The 27990-nt window shown below is 54.3% G+C and overlaps 1 pseudogene; it reads right to left on the minus strand.

Moving 5' to 3' along the window:
- The window catches only part of LOC119103281 (glutamate synthase [NADH], amyloplastic-like), a 45690-nt pseudogene extending 28102 nt beyond the window's left edge, over positions 1-17588 (minus strand).
- Between the last annotated feature and the right edge of the window lie 10402 nt (positions 17589-27990).

Raw genomic sequence — 27990 nt, forward strand, 5'->3', positions numbered from 1 at the left:
CGCGACTGGCAGCAGTCTGAGGGGATGACCTACACCAGCTCCGCGACCTGGCAGCAGTCTAAGGGCCTCGGACCAGCTCTGCGACTTGGCAGCAGTCTACGGGACTGACCTCTGACCAGCTCCGCGACCTGGCAGCAGTCTAAGGGACTGACCTCTGACCAGCTCCGCGACCTGGCAGCAGTCTGAGGGACCGACCTCTGACCAGCTCCGCTACTTGGCAGCAGTCTGAGGGACTGACTTCTGACCAGCTCCGCTACTTGGCAGCAGTCTAAGGGACTGACCTCTGACCAGCTCCACGACCTGGCAGCAGTCTAGGGGACTGACCTCTGACCAGCTCCGCGACCTGGCAGCAGTCTAAGGGCCTCTGACCAGCTCCGCGACCTGGCAGCAGTCTAAGGGACTCACCTCCGGCAGCATGCGTCCGCCGGCCATGACGAGAAACTCGAGCACGCAGTCGACGCAGCCCGAGTCGGAGAGGTTGGGCTCCACCACCGGGTAGAGCAGCGGCAGGTCCTCGCCCAGCTTCTCCGACTTCATCACACCCTCGCGCGCCTTCATGTAGTTCACGTTGCCGCGAAGAGTGTTGATCTCGCCGTTATGGGCCAGCATCCTGGAGCGAGGCGGAGGAGTCGGCTGTTAACGAGCCGTCGCTGGGAGCTCTGGAGGGTACACCTCGAGGTCATGTAAGGTCACCAAAGGTCGCCACAGCTTTCAAGACCTCGAGGTCATCGAAGGCGAGGGCGAAGGCATCAGGGACGAGGATGAGGGCATCGAGGACGAGGATCAAGAGGAGATATTCATGCCGCCCCAGCATAAATATACGTCAGCCTGACGCCTGCAGCGTCAGTAAGTCGGTCATGCCCTGGGGAGTGAGTACAATATTACCTCACAGGCGCGGGGAGGATCGAGGGACAGCCTTCAGTGTAAATCTCCCCTGGAGTCAGCGAGGAATGGCTTCATCCGCTGACATCCAGTTGAATAATGCAGCACTGATTTCAAGTGTACTTTAGCAGCTTTTCAGTGCACGGCACCTGATTTGAGAGGCGACTTATTTGGCAGCTATGGATGCCTGACAGGTCTTCATAGACATGTAGTGACCTTACTGAGTGCACCCTCTAGTCAATTGGAGGGGATTCATTCTAACTTTGAAAAAAAGTGGTGGGCAACTACGGGAAGAACACGGTTTTTAACGTACCTGGGGGCCTAGGTTTCATCACTTTTCACTGCTAGTCCACCTACTCATTTTGTGAACCACTTAACGCCACTGGTGGCCTCTCTCCTTTCACCCGCACACGGAAAACGGAAATTAATATAATAGCCAAATACAGTTCTAGGACATGACAAGGCCAGCTCAGTAAAAATCAAGAGGCAAAAATGTTGACATTATATTATATACGGAAAAATTGCTCGCGCCAAGTGCCAGCTGAAGGAGGCGTGACTGCGAGCGAATCACAGTCATCAATGTACTCCTGAGAAGCCTTGTTTTTCAACACGTTTGTCAGTGACACGTGCGCGTGTGACACACCCGCTGACGTGTCACCCGGAGCGGGTGTAGCCGGCGCCACGTTGCCGGCTCCCCTCCCCAGCTCAGACCGCAGGACGGTTCCACATGTCAGCCATCCGCCGTGTTCCGTTGCAACTGACACGGCAGTCGTCCTCCGACACCCGACTCTCGCGGCGGGCGTGTTCAGCCACGTGACTGTCATCCCGCCGCCGACAAAGCGCCGCGCCCGACGTCCGGCCCGGCGCGTCTCCAGCGGCCCAGGCGGGCACCCTCAGCGCACATGTGCCCCGTACAGCCCGTCGGCAGGAGGGTGTACGGGCTGGGGACTGGGGGCTGGGCGTGTACACACCCGCCGTCGGCCGCAGCTGTTCGGACAAGTGTACCCGCCTGACCGCGAACAGGAAGAGGGCGAGGGCGCGTGCTGCAGGGTCGGTGTCTCTTCCCCGCCTCAGATGTTACACGATCAGGCCGCGCGGGCCGAGAAGGCAGGGGAGCTACAGCACGTCATTAACGCCGATGGAGTGCGGCGATCACCGGCCGGTCGCCGCTGAAAGTTCACCGCGCTCCCAGCCGGGCCAATGACCTCGCCGATCTGTTCTCGTTCATTGGTTGTCCGGTCGCTTGTCGCCGACTGCACCTGCCAACACGCCAAGTGATTCGGCCAGGTACGAGACGTTCTCCAAAACGACTCTCTGCAAGGCGTCTGCACCACCACGGTGCTCCTACCGAGAAATGATGTAGCCTTGTATTAAAGTTGAGGCTTTTTCATAGCGGCGCCCGTTTGTTTTGAAGGCTGTCGGTGGTTAGTGCGCCGCTCAGCGTTCTGCGGTCGATGGGTCCGCAGGACTGAGCCTTCCAAGTCATCAGACATGTCCAGCGGTCAGGTTTTCGATAGTCGCGATGGTGGTGACCCACTATCCGAGATGCCGTTGTCTGTGGCCAAGACCTGGGATCAACAGTCCAGGTTTCAAGATTCATCGTCAAGGATCCCGGTCGGTGTGTCCATGCATCTATTCCGTCCGTCTATCCCGTCTGCATTTCCAGGGTCGGTGGCGACGAGGCTCACCAATCCCTGTCGACCAGGGATTGGACAATCCAGGGATTGAACCAGGACAATCCCTGTCGACCAGGGCTCTCGCGACTCCATGACTGGAGTCTTCACTTCGGGTCTCGTCAGTCCACTTTCTGAGGTATACGCTGACTGAGGTTTCCCGTTGTATGTCCCCGCGTACACAGCTGTGGGGTTCACGTTTCCCCAAGTCGTACTCTAAATGCGCGGGGCTCGCCGGCCTGGGCCGATGGGTCTGACCAGTCCGCGAAGCGCCTTTCACCGGCGGCTGGACTCCGTCCCCGATCACGTATTGCGGACGTTCGTGACACTACCTACCGCCCCGGGCGGACACTGCTCAACTATTCACGTGGCGTGGTGCGGGGACGCTGGTTCATGCAGGGCAGGCACACGCCTCCGCTGGGCCAGACCAGACAGACTAGACACAGGGAATATCAAAGCAGGGATCGCCGCCCCGGTGCCGGCTTTTGCCCAACTACTGTAAGTAAACGGCTGCTGCCTGAGTGAACAGGTCGGACGGACTAATCAGCCAGACAGTACCAAGGGTCATATGTGAAGGTCGTTATAAGCGGACAAACGGAATGAAAATAGATTGCCAGCATCAATGTTGAATGCGATTATTTCACATTCATTGATCTAAGCAGTAAACGTCAGAATATCAAACGGTTATCTGCAGCCATTAGCAACGAAAAAACAAACGCTCTTTCTTGACATTATGCGGGAGCCGTCCGCGTCACTTCATGCACGGGAGGAACGCCTTTACAGAGTTGTGACGGTCTCGAGCATTGGCGGTCACTCATGGCCCACTGGAGGGTCGCCATTGTTTCCCGTAGCTCTCGCTGCAGCCCGCGACCGTTTCGTCAGAAGCCGCAGTGTGCTTCCGCCAGTCAGCAGTGTTACGTAACACGGGCCTATTTGTTGCACGGCCGGTTAGAGTTGCCCGGGGCAACAAGAGCGTTCTGCAACCGACTCCATCGAGCAGCGCGGCAAACAACGTGAGCCAAGGCAGGTGGCGCCCCTACGGACGGTCACATTGCAGACGGAGATGTCCGCTAAAGCGTGCTGGCATTACCACTTGGGTGCTTCATCCCAACAGATATTTACGCGAGGGCGATTGAACATGTTCTCGTGCATAAGAGTTACTTAAACTTGTCAAGTGTCAAATCTAAAGATTGGAAGCCCTTGCATCAGCATCAAATCCGTAGTTCTTAGACTTGAAAGACAAAAGACAACAAATAGACAACAAAAAAATGACAACTTGAAAGTGCGATGAAAATGACTTGCCGGCATCGATGACAACTACAACTACAACTGAAGTAAAACTCGACACGTTTTAGTTCACCCCGCCCTGGCCTCCGCTGTATGTAAGGCGCTGCTGCGCGCCAGCCTCTCACTGCTAACCGAGGCCATCATGGACACGTGCACCCCGTGAAGCTAACGTCCGTGCCACTAACCGCTGCCTGCTGCAGCCGCGCACCCAACGATTCCATTCTCCGCGGACACCTGCGCCAGTTACACACAACTGCGCCGGCCCTGTCATCGGCAGCAGGCGTCATTACACAACCCGAACGGCAGCGGCTGCGTCTGCTAAGTCGGAGCACAACCGGCGCCGACTCCGCCTCGGCGGTGGACGCTGCTGGTGATCCTTGCACGTGGCCTGTGTATGACGGCGCGCACAGGCCTGTGTATGACACCCAAGGGGTCAGGGGCGGGTTGGCTCACGCGGTATCACCAGCACATGTGCATACAATTACACCCGCCCGCGCTCTGTGGCCAGAGGTTTGCGGCTGGCAACAAGACGAATGTGGGCGCTGGGCCTAGACCGACGCGGTGCGGTCAGCAGACCGTCTTGACCAAGCGCTCCTGTCAATCGAACCGTGTTGTGAAAAGAAGGCGTCCGACGGAACCGACTTAATAGGGGGGGGGGGGGGACGTGTAGTGCACTGTTGTGTGTGAGGGGAATGTGAGAAATGCATACCTAGAAAATGTAACACGTCTGAGATGCTTCAGTCACCACCGCGAGCATTTTCAACACCTCTTGCGACGCTGATGCCCGAGAAGCATCCACAACAGGAGATGTACGAAACGCTTGGATCCGAGAGTGAAAACTAGAGCTTTTCGTTTGGCTGCTTTTCTGACCCTACTGCATGTGAAGCGCCACCATGGGCCACCTGACGTCCACCGTTCAGCGAGGCCTTCATGGACGCGTGCACAGCGCACATACTGCAGTCAACATCCCTGCAGGAAACGCGCAAGCGTTTTTTGACTGGGAAAGCAAATGTGCGTATTTGGTCTTTTACAAAAATAACCTGGATAAACGTCGGCCGTTTTAATGGCAAAACAAGTGTCAAATACGACTTGTTTAAGGTAAATATCGCAGCCCAGACCACTCTGACACTTGGAGTATCAAGACGTCTGGAAAGGCAGACATTTTCCCGCCATGCCAGAATCAACCCAATTGGGGCATTCACACCTTCCCCGCAGTCTGGCAGCGGGTAATACCAGAGCTGCTGACTCAATTCCGACACGACATGCCACGCGAAGCTTCCCGCCGTGACGTTCGTCATGAGACACAACGCATCTGATGACGTCATCTCGGAGCGCCGGACGCCAGACCTGTTTGACGTCGCAGATGCATGCCCGCCACGTGATTGGTTGGACGTGAACGCGCACGATGAGACGCAGACTGCATAGGTACCTGTGGCGTCGGTGATTACACCTGACAACATGACGTCACTCTTGACACATCCCCTGGCCGACACAAACCCACTCGCCTGACACATTGGTCCGACACCCCGCTACAGGGCCGGGGTCAGGCCTCCTCTGCAGAGACGGCAGCGCGCAGCCTCGGGCCGTACTGACCTGAGCGGGTGTGCCCTCTCCCAGCTCGGGAAGGTGTTGGTGGAGAAGCGGGTGTGCACCAGCGCCAGGTAGGTGTCGAAGCGCGGGTCCTGTGGAAGCCGCCGTACTCAGCCCACCGCTTCGGTGACGTCACAGGCGACAGCCGGAGGGTCACGTGATCCCCCGGCCGCGGATTGCGTCCGCCGCTGTTAATGTGCGTCAACGGCGGTGGACGCGACTGCTAAATACTTGCATGGGTTGAGCGCATACGGCCGCACAGCTGAGCAGGCATACAGTAGACGCATGCAGTCATCGCATTGCGTTATGGTGGGTTCTTGGAGGCTACGAGAGGCAATCTGAGTTGGCAAATCGGTACTGGTGCGCAGCAGTCTTGAATCACAAACAAAGTTGTTGAGCTCCTCCAGCACAACGAGCTAAGAAGCACTGCAAACACAGCGTTTGCGCGCGAGACGAGAGCTGGCAGCTTACAAGGGACGGCCTCTACGGGCAGCAGCTCTGAAATCTTGCGGCGCGCCGCCCCCACCTGAAAGAGAGCAGCCGGCACAAGCGGGCCGGGTCAAGCGGCGGTAACCGCGCCAGCCCAGCCACTTCTCAAAAGCACCATACAGCGAGGGGGCGGCGCAGCCTCGCGCCTGGCGCGGTCACGCACTGCGCCTTTAACGCGCATTGAGCCCCAACACGCGCTGAGTTGGGACGGTGGGAGTGAGATCACGCACGGCCTGACGGGGTGGCGCCGTTTGATGGCTTGCCATCGCAGCCACAGTCTGACCGGGCAAAGGTTGAAGCGCGATCTGGAATCGTCGCGCGCCCTCACCGGGAGCAAGCACACCAGCACACAGGACGGCACGAGCAACAAAACGGACGCGCTACAAGAGCGGACAGGCCGCCCGTCTACCCCAGCTCAGCACTACGCAGCCCTGCGTTCACAAAGCCACACTCAGGTCAGTCTCAGTCGACACTGGTTTTGCCGCACGTTTCGTCCCGCTGTAGCGCTAATAAATCTCCCGGACCTCCGACCAAAGACAATCGACCACTGCCAGCCCGACCGCACTCCGGCCTTCCGGACCTCCGACCCGACCCGGCTCCGGACCTCCGACCAAGATCACCGCCCGGTCCGATCGCACTGCGCCACTTACCTGCAGGTCTTTGAAATAGGTCCACACTTGCTCAGAGGTCAGCTGGCCCTTGTAGACGATGGTGGTGCTGGAGAGGGAGATGATGTAGAAGCGAGCGCCGGGCCGGGATACCCCATGCGTGGCGCGCTTCCTCAGCACGAAGACCTGTGGCGGGTCACCCCAGGTGACCTCAGGTGGGCGTGGCAGATACACTGCGACCGGGACCCGTTACCGGGATGGCACGGGGCGGGGGAGGGCGGCGGGCCACGCCAGGCCAGTGGGGCCCACACAGCGTCAGGGACGGGTCACCGGAGGAGAATAACTTGGGTGGCATGCTTCCGCAGGCAAGACATCAGCAGCCCGCCGGCGTTTAGCACAAGCCGGCTCGGTGCACATGAGTCAACAGCCATCTCTTCGAAATCGATGCGAGCACCTCGAAGTCATCTAATGCCTATTTATTTTGATATATATATATATATATATATATATATATATATATATATATATATATACATATACGAAGCGTAGCATCATCTCAAACACATCGCATGTTCATTCGGCTTCTCTCCGGCCTCCATATGCGGTCTGGGATGACTGCACGCTGCAAAGGATTTATACATACGGGGAAGGGGACGGTTACAAACCAGGGAATTGGGTTATCGCACAAGGAATGCATGGATGGCCTGTATTGAAGTGACTATATGTCACTGAAGCAAAGATTTGTCAAGATCCGGTCCATCGTTGTGACAGAATGACTGTGGACATGCAATGGCGAAAGTTGTGTCATCGACTTATCAGGTAGCTATCAGATCAATTTGCTACGGCCAGCTGTCACTATGATATGCAAATGCAAGACATATGGCATCGTAGCAAGACAAAGCAATTTGACGGGATTCCGAGAGAGGCTATTCAAAAGGGACCCAAGCGATACAAAGATATTTACAGAGCAGATATATTACTTATTGTGGCTAACGCAACTTAACTTTGACTTCCTGCGAACCGCATGGCAACAAAGCCCAACTGAGTACGGACGCCTCTCAGCTGACACTGAAGAAAACTACGGTAGTTTCCTGACTCCATCGGCTTGGCTGGCTTCAAGAGGAGCTGAACAACGAAAAAGTCATTCATATTCTAACCATCCCCACGCCTATGCATCCTACATTCGAGCTCGGGCTAGCAAGGGCGGAGCGGAAGTGAGTGGAAGAGGGAGCGGAGCGGGAGCCGGGTGCAGCGCGCAGGACCGGTAGACGGCAGACAGGAGCAGGAGCCTGAGCAGAAGCGGAGGACCGGTAGACGGCAGACGGCGGCAGGTGCAGGAGCAGAAGCGGAGGACAGTTAGACAGCAGACAGGAGCAGGAGCCGGAGCAGGAGTGGAGGACCGGCAGAAGGCAGACGGCGGCAGGGGCAGGAGCAGAAGCAGAGGACAGGTAGGCGGTGCCGGAGCAGAAGCGGACGCAGCGGCGTGCGCACCTGCAGCTTGAGCTGGTCCTCGGGCATGTCCTCGTCGCGCGGCGTGACAAACACCTGACGCATCAGCGGCTCGCCCCTCTTGGCCACGGCGCCGATGCCGGTGTTGTCCACGGGCACGTCCCGCCAGCCGAGGACCTGCGGCACGCGGTGCGGGTACGGAGACCGACCCCCTCCGCGCGAGATGTCTGCACTGCCACATTCAGTCGCGGGAGGCGCGAACGTAGCTGAACGTACGTCGCGAGACAAGAGCAAGAGTTGTTTATCCGTCACAGAGATATGCTGCGTTCCTGGAGCGGGGGCCACTGTCAGCCAGAGGGGAACGCGGAGATCCACAATGCTAATGACAGAATTAGCGAGAAAATGATAATGAGATAGCCGACACAGCCCGAGTCGAGCACGTTAGTAGCAATGCGTCCTTTGACCCCACGAATGAGTTCATATTCTTCAAAAGGTTACTTTCCATCATGTCTCCCGTTAACCAATCGGCCATGAAACGTTACCTTCATCTTGCATTCTTCTGCTATCTCAGCAAAGATCTTCTTTGATTCTTGCTCGCTACTTTCGTTCATCATACATATTCCAGCAGCATAGCGACCCAGAGGAGGTAGCTCAAACCCCAGTTCATCTCTGAGAAAGACATCAAGCGATTGAGTTATTCAATATGTCGTCCGACACCACAAGTTACTCAGTTTGCACCTTTTGAGTGGATGGATTTCTGGGATCAGAGCTCGCGCTAAGCAACGCTTGCCGTGTGAGCCTTGACCCGCACCATCCGATCACACCATCGCGGATCAACGGCAGAATTTGGTGACGAAAGTGTAACATGCCGCGGTGCTCGGTACAGTCCGTCCTACCCTCTGACGCCAACTGACCTTCATCGCAGCCGCTGCCAACGGCCGCAGGCCATACCTGTCAAGGGCACATAGCGAACACCTAAAGCTACTCAAACCCACTCCGCCACGGGTGGGCGGATCGGAGGGCAGGCACTCTAACCAACTGCTTCACCGGGACCGATACCAAGTGCTTTCCTGGACAAGTTTCCCAAATGTTGCCGGACAGTTTCGCGCAAGATATCTACGCCAATGAGCAAAGTAGCCGACGATGAATGAGTGTTTGGACCTTTTCCATTCAGAATGAGTTATGACTCTTGAACCCGCACGACGTAATCGTAAGTTACAAAAGCCTCCTTTTCGAAGATAACTTCATGCGCCCGCAATGTTGTTTCAAAGTTGGAATGTTGGCAGAAAGCTCCGTGCACCAAATCAGCCACCTCACGTATCTGAACAAGCCTTTTTGTGCATTGTACTCGTCCTTTGAATGCGAGATGGGCTTTTATCGCGTGATGCAACGACGAAAAAGGCGGGAGGCTTCATCCAAAACAACGTAGCTGTTCTCTCTGATAGAAGTGAAAATCAACGAAGCCAGGTGAAAACCATGTTCATATTCCGGACACCATACCTAGCCCTGATATCGCGTTCAACCCTGTGCAGCTCGTAGCGTCACAAAGACTGCTTTCCTTGCCATGCCGGAGATCCGTAGTCCCTCTACCACGCCTTGCATACGAGCCAAGATCTCTGCGTCAGACCAGGATACTTTTAACATCGACCTGCGGACTGGAGCGCTCATGTTTATCACGAAACCTATCTCATACCACAGTGGGGACCCCTCCCGACACTGACCTGCAGACCTGGCGGTACCGAGCGTGGCGGCGGGGCCATCAGCCGACACTGACCTGCAGACCTCAGCTGAAACTGACCTGCAGACCAGACGGAACAGGATGTGGCGGCGTGGCCATCAGCTGATACTGACCTGCGGACCTCACGGTACAAGGTGGGGGGCGGGGCCATCAGCTGACACCGACTTGCAGACCTCAGCTGATACTAACCTGCGGACCTCACGGTACAAGGTGGGGGGCGGGGCCATCAGCTGACACCGACTTGCAGACCTCAGCTGACACTGACCTGCAGACCTCACGGTGCAGGGCGTGGAGGCGGGGCCATCAGCCGACACTGACCTGCAGACCTCAGCCGACACTGACCTGCAGACCTCGCGGTACAGGGCGTGGAGGCGGGGCCATCAGCCGACACTGACCTGCAGACCTCACGGTACAGGGCGTGGAGGCGGGGCCATCAGCCGACACTGACCTGCAGACCTCGCGGTACAGGGTGTCCGGCAGAGCCGTCAGTATGCCAGAGCCGTCGCCCGTGTCGTTATCATGGCCGGTGGCGCCACGATGGATCATGCGGCATGACAGCCGCTTGGCGTCCTCCAGGATCTGACCGGCAGCGGCAGCGCAGTGTTATAGTGCACCACGCAATCGTGGCATTGCATAATGCATCACATAGTCCGCGGACACGAGTCGTGATGTATTCGGTGTCGACTAGGAAGGCTTCAGCAAACGTTTAGCTTCGTGGCCCTTGATCGTGCGTGCACCGTCTCGACAATTGGGACGTGCTTCAAGTTGCGCAGGTTGTACTTGCAGTCAGGTATGTGGCATTTGCAGGGCTTCGTGAACCATCACCAAGCTCGTCACAAACCCGGAACAAAGAAATACGAAACGTTCAGAGAGAAAAAAAAGATAATCTGGCAAGCCAGCACTTGCTGCTCGGCGACGCGGACAACTCACGAAAACTCGCTAACAAAGCAAGACGTCCGAAACAACTCGAGAGCAAGGCATTCTTGGTGCTCTGGTGCCACGCACATCAACCTATACAGTTCATCAACAGGTGGGAGTGCTCAGCCTGGACAAGCGCGTCCCTTGAACGCCTCGGCCCCTAAGGCTCAGCACCTGTACCAGACCCGATCTGGGTCTGGCCCGACCCGGCGGTCTGCCTGCAGGCCTCACCCCGCGGCCACTCACCTTGTTGGTCCTGATGCCGTCGACGGAGACGATGAAGCCGACGCCGCACGCGTCGCGTTCCTGCGCCGGGTCGTAGAGGCCGACCGGCGCCGGGTAGTCCCACGGCTCCCCACTACTCATGGCTCACCTGGCGGGCACGGGCGGCGCGCGGTGAACAGAGGGCGCGTGCCACTGGAGACGCCCAGGGAGACGTCGCAGGAGAGACGCCCAGAAAGGCGTCGCTGGCGAGACGCCCAGAGAGACGTCATTGGAAAGACACCCAAGACCAGACGGGCGGACCTCTTTAAAGCTCCGGTAAAAAAACTAAACTAAAACCCAAAGCTAAAAAACGCGCTCCATCCGACCTGATGCCAACCCTCGTCCCTGAATACGCGATGGATGTCAACTGTGTAGTTTGCTTCTTTCATGTCTTGGTGGCAGGTTCGACCCTGTAGATTTGATATGCCCGATCAGGTAACCAGAAAATTACGCGCGGAAGTGTTACGCTTCCGGTTGATGCATCACTGGAAGTGTTACACATTCGGTCGGTGTATCACCGGATATGTTAAACATCCGGTCGGCATGTCAGCGGAGATGTTACACATCCAGTCGGTGGATCACTGGAATTGTTACACATCCGGTCGGTGGACCACCAGACGTAATGCATTGCTATCCACTTTTCTTGTTGTGATACTAGACAAAGTGCGTTGCTTCACAAAAAGATAGGAACTATACTGGTGGCACCGCTGTTACGTGGCGTACTAAGTGTTTCGTGTGGCAATCTGTCTGGTCAAGACACAAGTCGGCTCGCATACAGACTAGCGCAGCGACCTTAAGAGAGCTGTAAACGGACGGCTCCGCGTTCTGGGAGGATTCATCTTTTATGGCCTTTCCCATCCATTTCGCAATGAAGTTGGTTTGTTTCGTTAAAATGACAACGAACGACTGCATTCAACCCACGACCATTATACTTCCTTACGACTTCAACAGTACCTAACCCACCCAATACCCGGGACGCAAATACGCTACCCACCAGTAAGTTACGTTTCCAGCAATTCGCAGAGCGCATGGCTCATTTCATTGGCATCGGACAAATAATTGATGCAAACGAACAAACTATAGTAACGATGATAGCAATACTAGTATGCCATGAATAACAAGTGAGACTGTGTTGGTCATACCCATACGTCAGGTGCAGTAGCCCGGCTCCGTATCAGACGCGCGTCGCGCAGAAAAGAAATGCCACGTGGTGAACTCTTGAGTCTTGAACACATTTACGACACCGTTTGTCAGACTATAAACGGACTCTGAATGAATCTCACGGGACAGCAACTTGGCAACGTAAACAACGTCCACATTGAGCCCGCCAGCGTTCCTCCGCTGATGTAATTCCCCGCTGCCTGGGCGCGGTCAGCGAAGAAGCGACACCTCGCGTCGCGCCGCGAGGCCGCGCCTGCACAACGGCAGCGTTCGTGACCTATGCACAGCCACTAGGGGGCGATAACAAGCCGCCGCGAGCCTTATTCGGGTCTCACGACGCCGGCACCAGTCGCCAGCCCCTCGGCCCACACGAGCTTCGTCACGCGACAGTCCGCCGTCGCCGCCGCTCGTGCAGGCCGGGCCGGTGTCGGTCGCGGCCCGCCTCCGGCCCGGGAGGCGTGGGGGCCGGCGCGGGAGGCGCTGGGTCCGGCCCGGGAGGCGTGGGGGCCGGCGCGGGAGGCGTTGGGTCCGGCCCGGGAGGCGTGGGGACCGGCGCGGGAGGCGTGGGGGCCGGCCCGGGAGACGCTGGGGCCAGCCTACAGGCTTTCCCAAGGCCGCCCGACGGGTCAACGCCCGCGCCCGAGCGCGGCCCGGAGGGTCGGATGCGCAGCTGTCTGTCAACAGGCGGAGCTGCGCGGCAGTGCTGACGCCGGGCCCTGGCGCTCGCGGGTTTGCTGGCCCTGGTGTCGGCCTGGCGGCGTTTTCCGGAAACCAGGCAGACCCTCTAGACTCCCCGTGACGTTCAGGCACCAGGCGAACAACTCCACCGCGTACCGGCTCGATACCGCCTACAGCTAGAACAGCGCCGCCGTACACGGCTGGCACCAGTCTGCACGGCTGAAAGCAAATTGGGTAGCTGGCTCTGCGATGTTACAAAAGAATACAACCGGTTGGCAGTGCCACTGCCAGCACTTGAAACCGAGACCAAAACGGGCACTGGCTCGTCACCTTTCACGGGCGACGGCTGCTGTCAGCCCGGCCGCACTAACCACGTCGAAGCTACGAAACCCTTCCTTGCACTGCGGGTGTGGGGACAGTCACGCAGCACTGATTCGACATCACTCTTACCACGTCGTAACAAAGAATTAACTGAGAACACCTCCGATCCGGGCAGGGGCGTATGCAGGATCTCGTAATGAAGAAGCGGGATACAAGTGTGAATTTTTCCTTGAAAAGGCAGTTTAACCCGTGCAGCTCACTGATTTCTTCCGTTAAATTCTCCATCTCATCAGGTGTACGTGTTCATCTCGGAGTCTTCAGTATCAGTCTTTGTTTACACACACATTAATATAAATCACAAATTTGAGCAGCAGGAGGGAGGGGCAACATCTGCCCCGAAAACGGCAATCACGATGTGAGCGCGGCCCTGAATGCGAGCAACTTCGAAGAGCGTTTGGCCGCTCTTCACCCACCGGTAACAGATATTGACGGCTGGCGCGCTGGCCGACGACCTCCAAACAAAAGGACCGTAATAACAAACACCTACCGCTGAAATCGACGCAGTGCGCTCGAAGCCACGTAACCGAAGCGGCAAACCCATTCCCAGCCACGGTCGATAGATGCGGGAGGCAGTACACAGCGCCACCACGCGGAAGCAGCGGACTATTTTGGAGAGAAATCCCGGCCGCGCAGGCCGATCGGCTAGCTGGCGCTCGTCACGTGATCGCCGCGTGCTCGCACGACCCAGTCACGTGCTCCGCGCCGGGGCGGTGCGCCTGGTGGGGTGAATGGGGCCAAATCCAGACCACGGCGGTTCAGAAGGCTCGGACGGACCTGCCGCAGAGAGGCGCGGGTGCCGCAGATAGGCGCGGACTCGCTGGTATGGCAGCTGCTAAGCGACGTTTTGGCGACCTTTCACCAAGTCCGGCTAATATAAATCCGTAATATAAATCCGTTACCGTTCGTCCTGCGATGATGACGTCAGCGAAAATGTCGCAAATGCCTGTTAAAGCAGAGAACCGCAGAGAGCCAGTAAAATTGCCACTCAACATCCCAAATTCGGGCGTATTGGAAACGCAAAACATTGGTATCTACCTACCAATCTCATTTACCAAGTGATCAAACATTTACGAAAATGTCGCGGTTCCACTTCACCGTGAAACTAGTAACCAAATGCTTCGGAGAAACGCTATACTGTAGTCGACCGCCCCTTCTTTTAATATTGACCTATTAAACGTGCCCGATTGCCTTATCTGAGCCTTGCCAGCACTGATGCAACTCGCACACACCTCTCATGTGGACTGAGCGTGTACTTGAAATACCATCGCACGCTTTCCTGACCATCTCTATTCGGCTATCAGGCAAGACTACGGGTAAGCACATCCAATGACTACACCGCCGGGAGCTAATGCGGCGGGTTTCATCATTTGACGGCGGCATCAGCGCCTACAGCGACTTGGCTTCTTGTTACTGAGATGCTTACCCAGAAATTATATCACACGTTGTCTGCCGGACGAGGATGGACGGGAAGCTCGTCGTTTCATCAGAAGCAGCGTCATGACCTGATGCAATAACTCGACACAGTGTCTGCGATCCACGGCATCTGCTGTTCAGTGTCTAGCTAGCTAACGTGATTTCGCCATGAGCGTCACGTTTCTGGCATACCGCTTGGGGCACCGGTAAGTCAGCTGAGGTCATCGAGAAACGGAGGACCCCAACGACAGACGGGAGACTTGCCAGAAGGGAGCGAGTTTGAGCGGACATGAATCGACCCAACGACATACGGGAGACTTGCCAGAAGGGAGCGAGTTTGAGCGGACATGAATCGACCTGTCGTATCATCGACCTGTCGTATCTGGAGGAGCGAGGGCACCTGCGGGACCAATCAGTGCCTTCTGAAGTCGTTGGAGAACCAAGGTACATTCCAACGAATACTACATGCGACACGCTAGTACAGAAAGTTATTAGTGAAAGCAAACGAGTTCGTTTTTGGTGGGACTGAGATCGCTGGGCTAAATAGGTCGGTAACAGTCCCAGACAGAACTGAACGTGCACGTTCAAATCGCGCACCATCGGGATCATCTAGTCACACTCTCCTAGAGAGCAAAAAAGTGTGTACATACTTATTTGCACAGAAGTATAATGTATGTATCAAAATGCAAAGAAGTATGGTGCATGTGTCATATGTGGTTATGCGCGTTCTTGAGAAAAACTAGCTTTGAATCATAGTACAAAATGAGGATAATGTTTGGCAAATTATTTTGATCATTTTGATAGAAATTTCTAGACAAAGCCCAAAACTTAACATCAAACACTAATTGCATCATTAGTGTCGATATAAGCTGAGGTGTTATGAGTTGAGGATCGACTTTACCGTGTCTTTTTGGTGCAGATTTGAGGTGTATTGATTATAAAAAACACTCAGAAAACCCCCAGTTACATACACTGACAAGCGGGCGGCTTCGCGTCAAACACCGGCGTCAGCTAAGTAGAGCAGCCATCCAAAGAACATCATGCCAAGCGTGACACAACAGACACTTGTTTCGATCAATCAGCCCCCTTGTCGCAGCTTTTTTGGCGGGGCTTGCCCGTCCCAGCTGGACGGACACCAACGTCAACCAAGGACATGACAGCCCCTGCACCGTGGACTGACTCACATCGGCCAGGAGGAGACGCGAGTCCTCGCCGGGGTATGTGCTTCAGGGAGGGGGCGTGCCCAGAAACGGGCTGGGGCCCGCCGCTCACCGACACTGTTCCGCAGGGTCGGATTTACAGTCGCGCCTGGAGGGGAGATTGACGCGTCTAGTGTCACTCACGCGCCCACGAGAGGCGCCTTCCCGAGTATTCTGGCTACAGGTTAACGCGCTTGGTCAGAATTATTTCTGAAGTTACTGTTTGGGGAAATCCATCTTCAGAGGCTGTTACAAACACCATGTGATGGATGCGGGAGACTCTCGCAATCGCTGTATGTTAGTGATATATACATATACATATATATGCATATATATATATATATATATATATATATATATATATATATATATTTACCTGACTTGACTTGCTATGTTAAAGAGGACAGATATAACAACACAGTCAGAGCTAAGCAGAGAATGTCAAAATCCAGTGAATGGGATTTGCTCCAGTGAGGCTTCCTCCAGTCGGACTTAGTTTACTAAGAATTACTCGTCGCTTCCGTTTGAAATGTTCCGAGAATTCCGCTCACCGTACCTCTCACTGTGCTGAGAACAGCCTTTCGCGCTACTACCGAGATTGGTATTTATATAGGCATCAACACCATCGTCTTTCTTAGGTCTGTTGTGTTTCATCCATTTGAACCGCGTCTTTTGATCGAAGCAAGTTATTGCAGAGATAAAAAGGATTCACGGCAGAAACATTTAAATGACAAAGGAAGCCCTGCAAGTATTTTGGTCAGATGTTGGTAAGAATCAAAATAGGATACTTTGACACGTTTAGTTGCTTCATGTGACAGCGGCCAGCAAAGTTATTTTATAAATACATCCACCACCTACGTATTGGCTTATAACTAGAACACATAAACAACGTATGTGATGCAATCCCTTAGTTCATTAAAGGGCTTCCAAGAGTGGGAGGAATCAATAGGTAAGCGCATAGCAAGCAAGCAATAAGCAAGCGCACTTAACTAGCCACTATCTCCGACAAAAATGTTTGATCACCCACACATCTACCTTAAGCTCTGATACAAGTTTAAGCGCAGAGTGACAGTGATATGAAACAGGGCGGCCCATTCTATTTCTGAGCGAACACTTGACCGTCTTTGACGCTTTGTTTTCACAGCGATTGTTTGGATTGTGTGTCCGAGTATCTCCTCCGCGTGCGTGGCTGCAAAATTCCCCACGAGCGGTTACCGGCGCCGGCACCCAGTTCATAAACAGATGTCACTTTCCCGCCACATTGATAATTCCACCTTGTTCTTAACTTCGCTGCCGAGTAGATGAAAATGGAAAGTTCAGCATGATATTCAAACCAATTCATCGCACCCTTCGCGTACGGTGTTCGCTTCGCTGACTGCCCCCTCCGCACCACACCATCGTTCGACTCGGAGTCGTCCCCGGTGTCCCCGGTGCCCCCGGTGTGTGTCGCGCAGCCACAGCGGCGATACTCTGCTCCACTTCCGCCCGCCCCCCCCCCCCCCCAATCCCGCCCCTCCCCCGACCCGCTGGTGTCATGCGGACCGCATGGGCGATACTATTGCACTCACCTATAAATAGTACGGCGCCGGCGCAACGGGCTGGATGCCTCTGGCACGTGGCGCGTCGCCCCAACCGGCTCACCACCGCGGGGCACGGCCCGATCCCGGCGAGCAGGGACCTCGCTTCGAGCGCCGGACCTAGCTCAGCACCGGCGGGAGCCGGCGCGCCGCGGGCGGCAGCTGTTGCGCGCTCCCGTACTCAGCGCGGGGGCTACACTGAACGCCCGTGTTGACCGCGTGGAGCTCAAGGTCGGGGCGCGTCAGCTGACTGCGGGAGCGGGGACCCTCCGCACGGTACGGCCGGGGACCGACTGGGCGGTGCTCCGGCGGCCGCCGGCCGGCCGGGCGGCGGCGGCAGCGGCGGCGGCGGCGCGGGCGAGGATCAATACGTGCTCCCGCCCGCCCGTCGAAGCACCGAGCGCGTCGGGTACCGTCGGCGATGGTTTGGGACGGTACGGTACCGGCACACGGGGATGCGGAAAACTTAAGGCAAAGTACACTGAGTGCGCGGCAAGTAGCTGTTGAAGGCAGGCCGGTGCGATGCATGTCTGGCGAGGTTTGGTTTTTGGTTCATGTCTTTGGTTTTTGGTTCTTAGCGGGAAGGACCGGTGTCGGGCGGTTCGATGAGATCGCAGACTGAGAACGCTGAGAAGGATTGGTTATCCCATCTGCCTGAGCGACCATCTGTCACAGAAGGAGATTTTCCGTCATGCGATTTCGAAGAAAGTTGTTGAGGTCGACTGTTTCTGTCGGCTTTATCAGCTGAAGTGAACTGAGGCGAAACGATGATATGACGTCCTCTACGCCGGTAATATTTCCGTGGCATGTGCTTTGGAAACGGCAAGTGGTGACCAGTTAACCTTTAGAAACTATAGGCAACGTTTCCCCTTTGAAGGAAAAGATAAATCGACCGAGGCTGCATGTGCAATGTAGCTGAAAGACTACGGCTGAAGTAGAATTGGATTAATCATTCCGTGGGCTTAATTTAAAAAGGCGTATCGTACTGTGGATATTAAAACCCACATCAGCATCGGCAGACACACGCTCAAGCTTTGTGAAAGGGAAGCCCAAAATGTTCGAATGGCACCACGGTTTTTAGGGACACCATTCTACGCGACTCCTTCTGATGTCGTTGAAGCATCGGGGAGCTTTGTCTGCCAAAATGCAATGCTATTCGCCAACATTTTGTAAGTTGTTAAGTTCGTTTGCGAGGAGCATGACTGACGCAGATAAAACGGCAGTAATAGCCTCATTTCTCGGAGAAAAACCAGGAGAATGGAGATAATGATGTGTTGATGTTTCGACAACACGACTTTATCAAAACAAGAGCAGAAGTTATTGCAATCTCCTGGTTTTTCTCCGATGAATGAGGCTATTACTACTGCGTTATTCGCCAGCGTTTTCTAGTCAAGAGACGTCCTGGATTTTGACAAACGACGGAAGGATGATATGACAACTAAGATAGCTTTGATGACAATTTTTGGCAACTTCTTAGCCTTACCTATTAAAAAGCGCGATCTAACCTCCCAGTTATACTGAGCTCGTAATTACTCACACTAACGGAAAATGAGAGATGCTCATCAGCATTAGTCGGTCGGAACTACCGGCTGAGAAAATCCCAAACCCAATGGCGGCTTTAGAGGCCAGCCATGCATCCTGAGACCCCAATTAACCTGCCACATCTTAACTGTTATCAACCTCAGTCAGCTTCATCGAAACGCCATCAGCGGCAAAGTTTCAGTCAGGCCGAGCGCTTTAGGGTGCACCGGATGTTCATTGAGCCTCCACGTCGTTTTTGGCCTCAGCACACCACTGAGGCTTGCATGTAGTTGCCACGACGCCCCCGTTCGACACGGCTACCCGATCTGGGCAGCGCGCCTTTTCCAACCGTTTGGGCCATCTGTGAGGCACTTCTGAGCGACATTGAAGTACATAGTCATTCATTTGGCTGTCCGCGCAAGTTGGGACTGAATAACCTTTTGGCTATTCCAGCCTTGTGTCCGAGCTTTTTTATATCGGTCTTAGCTTGTGGAAATTGCTTGGGACTCTACAGTGATCATTTAACCTGTCCTCTAGTTTTAACTGACATACGTAATGACCGATGTCTGATAGATCATAGCACTGGCCTTTGTCTGATTGGCATGGCCTCTCGGGATCACAAAACACTTGACGGTCTTGGGTTTCTTGTAACGGCTCCTTTCTGCACCACTTGATGTTGACCGTCCAGCGGGCCTTTGGACTTTATCGGAGTTGTAACGGGTTCCATAGCTCTGACATGTGTTACAATATTATCTGACTGCTTTGATAAGTGCGAGTATTGCTAAGCTTGGCTGGGAGCTCGTCGCCGTATGGGACATCGATAGTCGTTTTGGTCGCGCTGTTCACCTGTTTCCGTCCCTTTGTCTGCCGTTTAGTTTGAGTGATGCATGCTTACGTGTGCATTTGTAGTAGACCATTCACTCGATAACGAAGGCAGTGGGGCGCTTAACCTTTTGGCTGGCCTGCGTGCAGAAGCGTACACGCAGATGATGAAGAGCTATGAACGAGTAGCACTTTCACGGAGGTATTTTTCATCGATTACATCAGTTCATCATTATTTTCCATGTTTTCGTCGACGCACGGGGTAGTTGTATTTGTTCACGGGATTGAACGAACATCGCAGTCCACTTGCATGTACATTATTCTGTCGCACGCCTTAACGTGTTTCGGTTATCGAATAGTGTGCAACATGGTTTAGTTCAAAATGTCAACTTAAACCCAGCTCCATTCTTGACGACACCCTAACCGCTCGGGGGGGGGGGGGGGCATTGATTATATTCGCCGCACGCTTGGTTCGAAAATTAACGAACGCTGACATCTGCGCCGTAGCTGCAGCCTAGGTATGCGCATGGGGACCAAATATCCAGATATGCACACGTCGTCTGGTCAGGATCTGCACAAGTTCTGCGCAGCGCGGGCTCTGACCCTGTTCCGCTCTCTGCAGGACGACTGTTATCATTGCGCAGTCATCCAGAACGGCTTCCAGACGCCACCATAGGACAGAAGTGGCTACTTGTGGGCCTGACCCAACAGCCCACGCTCCATGGAAGTGTTTGTGCACTGGGAGATGTGTGAGGACCATTCGTTGCACACTGCTTACTTGGGGTATGAAAACTGCTCTGAGTCCTGGAGGCAGAATTATGGCTGAGTCCACTTGGGTGAAATCGATTGCGAATGCGATCAGGGCGAATGGAGCCGAGTCCGAACTGATTCCAAGTGGTTGTTGAACTGTGGAACTGAATCTCAGTGACGCTGGCAAAGTTGCTGTTGATGAATTTCATTACGAATCAGGTTAAGAATCCGAAACGAGTTCGTTTATTTAGGGCAAGCTCGCCTATCTTCGGAGCGATGAAGTTCTTGATGTCTTGACAAATGTCTTTCTCTCAGTGCCATCCTACATCCCAGCAATTGTGCATATGTTTCACAACTTCCCATGCGGCCTGAGATGTTGGCATGGGCTATCTGGTTATATTGTCTTGCGCATTTCCAGTTCAGCCATGTAAATGCCCTAGAAATTATGGCGGTCACTTAGTTACCGCGTATTGTAGTCGCGTATTTCAAAATCGGAATCGGTTTATTCTTATTTCTCAGGATTGAATCACGTGGAACGTGAAGACTCGAGCACTTTCTGTTATATGTTTTAAGTAAACTTGAACCGAACTCTTTAATTGGATGGATTTCTTGGATCAGCGCTCACGCTAAGCAGTGCTTGCTGTGTGAGCCCTGACCCCCATCATCTGATCGCGCAATGCCAGGCAACGGCAGATTTAGTGGCGAGTGCTTTCCGTGCCGCAATGTTCGGCACGGTCAGTCCTGCCCTCTGACGTCAACTGACCTTCAGCGCGACCGCTGCCGCCGGCCGCAGGCCATACCTGTCAAGGGCAAATAGCGAGCGTCATAAAGCGATTCGAACCCACCCTGCCACGGGTGGGTAGATCGGAATGCAGGCGCTCAAATCAACTGAGCCACCGGTACGGACTCGTTATATATATATATATATATATATATATATATATATATATATATATATATATGTGTGTGTGTGTGTGTGTGTGTGTGTGTGTGTGTGTATACTTGTTGCTTTATTTGCGTCTACCAACCGCGTCTCTACGATATCGAAACGGAGACAAGTCTTGAGAAGCTTTCATTTTAGTTTCAAAAACTCCCTGAGAAGAATTTCTAACGTGAAATGTTTCCACCGTCGAAAGTTTTCAGCTTTGCGAAGTGCTGGAGGATTAGTACCAAAATCCCTCTCTTCAACCGCGTCCCGCAAGCATTGCTCCACTTGCGCCTGCTCAGAATTGCCATTGCATGCACCATTCACATTTGGTGCCATTAGCATTTGGTGCCATTAACATTTGGTGCCATTATCCCGGCCGCTGATATTGCCGCGGGGTCCGTGACGTTTTATAAGCATGAATTCAGGTATGTGTTTCGTCGTGCTGGAATGCGTTCAGTTCAGCCCTGTTCAGTGCTCGCGTGCCAAAATGTGAGGCAGGCGCCGCCTGATTTGGCCGTGTTGCCCCACGGAGCATGCCCACAGACTAGTGGTCGACCGTGTCGCCCCACGGAGCATACCTTCGGACTAGTGGTCGGCCGTGTCGCCCCACGGAGCATACCTACAGGCAAGTGGTCGGCCGTGTCGCCCCACGGAGCATACCTACAGGCAAGTGGTCGGCCGTGTCGCCCCACGGAGCATACCTACAGGCAAGTGGTCGGCCGTGGCGTCCCACGGAACATACCTACGGACTAGTGGTCGACCGTGTCGCCCCACGGAGCATACCTACAGGCAAGTGGTCGGCCGTGTCGCCCCACGGAACATACCTACAGGCAAGTGGTCGGTCGTGTCGCCCCACGGAGCATGCCCACAGGCAAGTGTTTGGCCGTGTCGCCCCACGGAGCATACCTACGGACTAGTGGTCTGGCGTGGCGTCCTACGGGGCATACCTACAGGCAAGTGGTCGGCCGTGCCGTCTCACGGAGCATGCCTACGGACTAGTGGTCGGCCGTGGCGTCCCACGGAGCATACCTTCGGACTAGTGGTCAGCCGTATCGTTCCACGGAGCATACCTTCGGACTAGTGGTCGGCCGTATCGTCCCACGGAGCATGCCTACAGGCAAGTGGTCGGCCGTGGCGTCCCACGGAGCATACCTACGGACTAGTGGTCTGGCGTGGCGTCCTACGGGGCATACCTACAGGCAAGTGGTCGGCCGTGCCGTCTCACGGAGCATGCCTACGGACTAGTGGTCGGCCGTGGCGTCCCACGGAGCATACCTTCGGACTAGTGGTCAGCCGTATCGTTCCACGGAGCATACCTTCGGACTAGTGGTCGGCCGTATCGTCCCACGGAGCATGCCTACAGGCAAGTGGTCGGCCGTGGCGTCCCACGGAGCATACCTACGGACTAGTGGTCGGCCGTGTCGCCCCACGGAGCATACCTACAGGCAAGTGGTCGGCCGTATCGTCCCATGGAGCATACCTACAGGCAAGTGGTCGGCCGTGTCGCCCCACGGAGCATACCTACAGGCAAGTGGTCGGCCGTGGCGTCCCGCGGAGCATACCTACAGGCAAGTGGTCGGCCGTATCGTTCCACGGAGCATACCTACGGACTAGTGGTCGGCCGTGGCGTCCCGCGGTGCATACCCACGGACTAGTGGTCAGCCGTATCGTTCCACGGAGCATACTTTCGGACTAGTGGTCGGCCGTATCGTCCCACGGAGCATACCTACAGGCAAGTGGTCGGCCGTATCGTCCCATGGAGCATACCTACAGGCAAGTGGTCGGCCGTGGCGTCCCACGGAACATGCCTTCGGCGCGTCTCGTTAAGCACAAACATATTCGGGCGGGGATCGCTTCATTGACAAGCTGCGCGTCGTAATCTATTGCCAATCGTGTCTTGTGTTGCAAAAAAACTGTCGAAAGTGTATTTTCTGTCGATAATTCAGTTCGTGCCGTGACCGCGCAGATCAGAGAGCCTGCTGCGCCGGCGTCCGGCGCCAAGCTGCCCCCGTCAGTTCCGTCGCCACAACACTGCGCCATCGAGGCACCGTGTGCTGACGGTCTGCCGCCAGCCAATGTCACCGTGTCAACGGTGGCGCCTATTGGAGCCGGCGGCCGAAGGGTCGACTGACCTTGCCCGACCCTTTCCGCGTGGTCAGCAGTGTGGGCCGGCGCGGTGCCAGCCGCGCCGCCGCGCCGGCCGGCCAGACGACGCTGATCGATAGACCATCACGGCGGCCGGCGGCGACCGGCGTCGGCAGGACCGGTCAGGGCGGCACGAGACAAAACACGGGGCCGCTGGCGGGGCGGAGCGGTGTGACCGCATGTGGATAGACCTCGTCGAAAGGATGGGGTGCCGGCTTCCGTCCTGGGCGGCACGAGCGCCGGTTTTACTCCCCACCCCCCGCCGTCTGTCTGTTATGCATGTATGCGTGAGGTCAGTCGGTAAGGGTGCGTCGTCGGTAGCAACGGTTGGTTGTGCGTGCGTGCGCGGTGCGTGAGTGCTCGCCGTGCGCGTGTGTGTATGTGTGCGCGCGTGTGTGTGTGTGTGGTGTGTGTGTGTGTGTGTGTTGTGTGTGTGTGTGTGTGTGTTGTGTGTTGTGTGTGTGTGTGTGTGTGTGTGTGTGTGTGTTGTAAGTACTTGGTTTACGGGCACATAAAAATGTAATACATCTGGGATGCGGGGACATCTTGGTTTGTGGGGACATGCCGTGTCCCCATAAGCTGATTGAAGAAAAATCGTCCTGGAGGGTCCTTTTACGACATTAGCTCGAGCGCCGGTCGATTTGTTTTACGGGCACACGATTTTTATGTGCCCACATCCCACCACCATTACATTTGGAGTATGCATACCCGGAGTGTGGTAGTGGGCGGAGCCAATTGTGGTTGGCAAGTTCCCGGATGTTGGATGTTCCCACATACCAGGAGTGACACATAGACACAAATATTCGTCAGCTGAGTGTATGCTAACGTAAACAGGGGAAAATCCACCTAGTGAATTGGTCTATGTGATGGGTGCAATTCAAAAGCCACGTCAGGGTCCGTGGTTCGGGCCCCTGACAGTTCGATACCGTTGATGATATCGGGCCCATGACCTGCTCATTGTTCTAGACTATGTTGATATTCCTGTGGACGTCAATGATCGTATTTAACACTTCGCGATTTCTAGAAATATGATGATATTAGGCCGATGGTTTTTCTTTAACCCCTATTGTGTCGCAGCCTCTGATGACGCCTGTCCCGTATCTAATATGTCCCTGACTGTGTCGAAGGTACTTGACCGTGATTGTCGTTTGGAGCCCCCGACTGCAGCAAGTGCCTGGCCTTGGCGATGTCGATGTTGGGGCCCATGACCGTTTTTAAGCCCCTTCCATACTAAAACCCCTGAAACTGCTGATGCTGTGGCCGTGAGGGTAAATGTTGGGGTCAATGGCCATGTCGAAATCTCTGACTGCGTCAGGCGGCGCAGTGACAGTGATGACCAGTGTCGGTGTCGGAGCCAAGATCGTGTTGGGCCGCTGAACACGTCGTCCCGGTTGAGTCGGACCCTTCGCCGTGTCGGAGCCCTGATAGGTTTGGAGGTCTATAGCTGTTCCGGGGTCCTTGGCTGTGCTGGGTCCTGACCGTTATGGGTCATGACTGTGTCGGAACTCCTGGCCTTGCTGACCTCTCAGCGTGACGGGGCTCCTGGTCGTTCATGCTGTTACTGTCTCAGAGCATCTGGCCACGTTGACCACGTGGATGTATTAGTCCCCCTAACTGTATAGAGCCCCTGAACGTGTTTAGGCTTCTGCCTGTGCCATGGCACTGACAACGGTGGTCTGGGCCGAACCCTATGGCGGTGTCGAGGCTCCTGATCATGTTGGGCCGATGGCTGTTTCAGTCCCTGATTGTATGGGGCGATGGCAGTTTCAGGGCCTTTGGCCGGGTCTGGCTTTTTTAGGCTACAAGGCATTTGCCATGTCGGGTGTGTTTCGTCTCCTGTATCATAGCAGTCACCGCCCACACTTGCCATCCTTGACTCGCGGAATTCTCCGGATGCGGCGCGGAGTGTAAATGTGCCCACAATGACGGTCTGTTGCACCAGAGCGCGAGACAGCGTTAAATGGCGGGAAGGCAACGATAGGAAATCGCGCAGGTGTTCTCAAATCCAAGCCAAGGCCGATCAGTCCATAAGAAGATGCCGACCCGTCGACAACCGCGCTGTCGGGACAGTACGGTTGCTTTTGAAGGCAGTGCTGCCGATGTCAGTGTGACAGTGACCGTGCAAGTTAACAGTGGCAGGGGCGTACATACATCAAGCGTTCTAGAAATCATACAAACGAAGGTAAGATGACATTTTTTTTTTGCAATGTGTTTGGAGTCCGTGGGAGTTCCATAGGACGAGCATCGCTGTAGTGCAGTTGTGCATCCAGTCCGAAATCTACTTTTGGCGTTTAGATCATGATCTTACCTGCATACACATGTGTTGAACGTTGCCCGCAAAACGATGACATTTCAGCAAGTTAGCATTTTTCGCGTGATTCGTCGCCTGTTAAGGATGTGGGGGAATTCGGGTACTGGACAAAACATCTAAGACTTTTTAGCCGACGAACCACTGTGATTGTCTGCGCGAAGCTACCTACTTCATTATTGATTCCCAACGATTAAAAATTGTTCGTAGATTACATATTACGCCACTGCACTTCTAAAGTTCACGTGGCTTTAAGTTACGCAGCTGAGTATGACAACGCCTTTGGCATTGCTTTTGTTATCACCCAAAATATCGTGTTTACAATCAGCAATCTGGTAGGCTTTTTTTGTCTCAAAGGTGTTTCGTGGGTACGAATGCAATCACATTGACACCTCTGTTTCAATGACACATGACTGATGTGCGTATGTACGTAGTTTCGGGAATGGTGCGCATGGATTTCATACCACAGCATTTTTTTGTGCGCGTAAACGCACTGCGTATATCTGGGATATCGTAACAAATCGTCATTCACGCAAGCGTCGTGCCTCTTCCAACAACTGGTTTCGGAATGTAACTGCCGCACAAGCTCTCAAGCCCAGTGCAAAGAAATCACGAACAGCGACCACATCACTGAGTTCAGTGCGCGCATATGCTAGGCGCCGTGCCGCTTTGTTGGAGACTGTCCGCGTAGAAGCTATTTCCAAACGCAATCCTCCATTGGGGGCTTTGAAAGGGAATGTTTCATGTCATGTTCACACATGCATACTCCTCGTGATATTCCAAAATATCACGAGGGCTCCGGGCAAAGCCCGGTGGGAGATAGCAAAAAAGCCAGAAGAAACAACATTCACAAAGTCTAACAATCAGCTGGCATGGGTTGTACCGCCAGAGCACATTGAGGCGAGTTTACGTCCAAGGTGTCCGCTGGCTCTGCTTGCATGACCGAATTCAAGCTGGCTGACAAACAGCGGAACACCTAGATTAAGCCAAAAATATGTCGACTACGTTGTTTCCACAGTTTCGATTTAGAATGTTGCATCACCACATGGCATCTAACCAGCTCTTACAATCTAACATAGATGGCTTAGATCATGGCTTCCGTATGATAGAAAGTGGAAGGAGTGTTTATGATAAGGCAACATAACATGAAACATCAGGCGTCAAGCGACTTGCATCGACTAAATTGCCTGTGCGCCTTAAACTCGTATCGTGTGTTGGACTTTTTCTCAAACGATAGAACTGAGAAGGCTTGCCAACATTTTGATCTTGGTTCCACAGAGATATTGACTAATATTCTGTACGGTATCCCACCAAGCTCTTACAGTCCTCAATAGATTGCTCAGATCATGATTTCCGTGTGGTAGAAAGTGGGAGGAGTTATGTGATAAGGCAGTAAACTGAAGAAATCAAGCTTCTCAAACGACTGCATGGAGCAAATTTCCCGCGCACTTACTTTCAAAATGGTGCATTAGACTCTTCTTTAAATGATAGGACCGAGAGCCTTTGCCAAAATTTTGATCTGGGTTCTAAGGACGACTTAAACATACTGAGCGTGCAGAGCTCTACTGAGGATCCCGTGAACGTAGATTGTAGATCGAAAGAGGTCAAGAATTGTATTAACATGACCAACCCATGCTGGTCTTGGAAATGCTGAGTATACGATCAGAATCGATTAGTGATGTAAACAATGTAACTTAGTTTTGAAGATACACGCTCCCGAATTTTAGCAGCAAAAGCTTCTACGCCGGCCGTTGCAGCCCCACAGGCTGCTCGGCGTCGGCCCGGCGGCCAATAGTGACCGGTGGACAATGGGCGGACGACAATTTGGTGGACAATGTGGAAAACCTCAAAAATTTTACAAAACGAACAAACGATATGCCACCGTTTAATTTTTTACGGTTAGGGTTTATTATGAAAGATTTTCGGAAGCATTATTTCACGACGGTCATTCTCGCGCGCATGGCTCCCATCCCCTGGCGTTGCTTAAATTGGCCGAACGCCATTCCGTTATACAAAGACTGCAAACCCGACCGAGATTGTTCCTATTCAGATGTTGCGAGCGGGCAGGCTGGAAATGTGCTGAAGTAGTTTGTTTCCCTAGTCGATTCTTCAAAAGAATGAACGTTCTCAGGCAAAACATGGGTTGGCCTTAATAATTATTGATCTTGTTTCGACCCACTTTGTTCAAGACTTATCAGGGGAACCGGCC

This window comes from Pollicipes pollicipes, unplaced genomic scaffold, assembly GCF_011947565.3.
Source record: "Pollicipes pollicipes isolate AB1234 unplaced genomic scaffold, Ppol_2.1 Scaffold_5724;HRSCAF=6776_pilon_pilon_pilon, whole genome shotgun sequence".
Classification (NCBI taxonomy): Eukaryota; Metazoa; Arthropoda; class Thecostraca; order Pollicipedomorpha; family Pollicipedidae; genus Pollicipes; species Pollicipes pollicipes.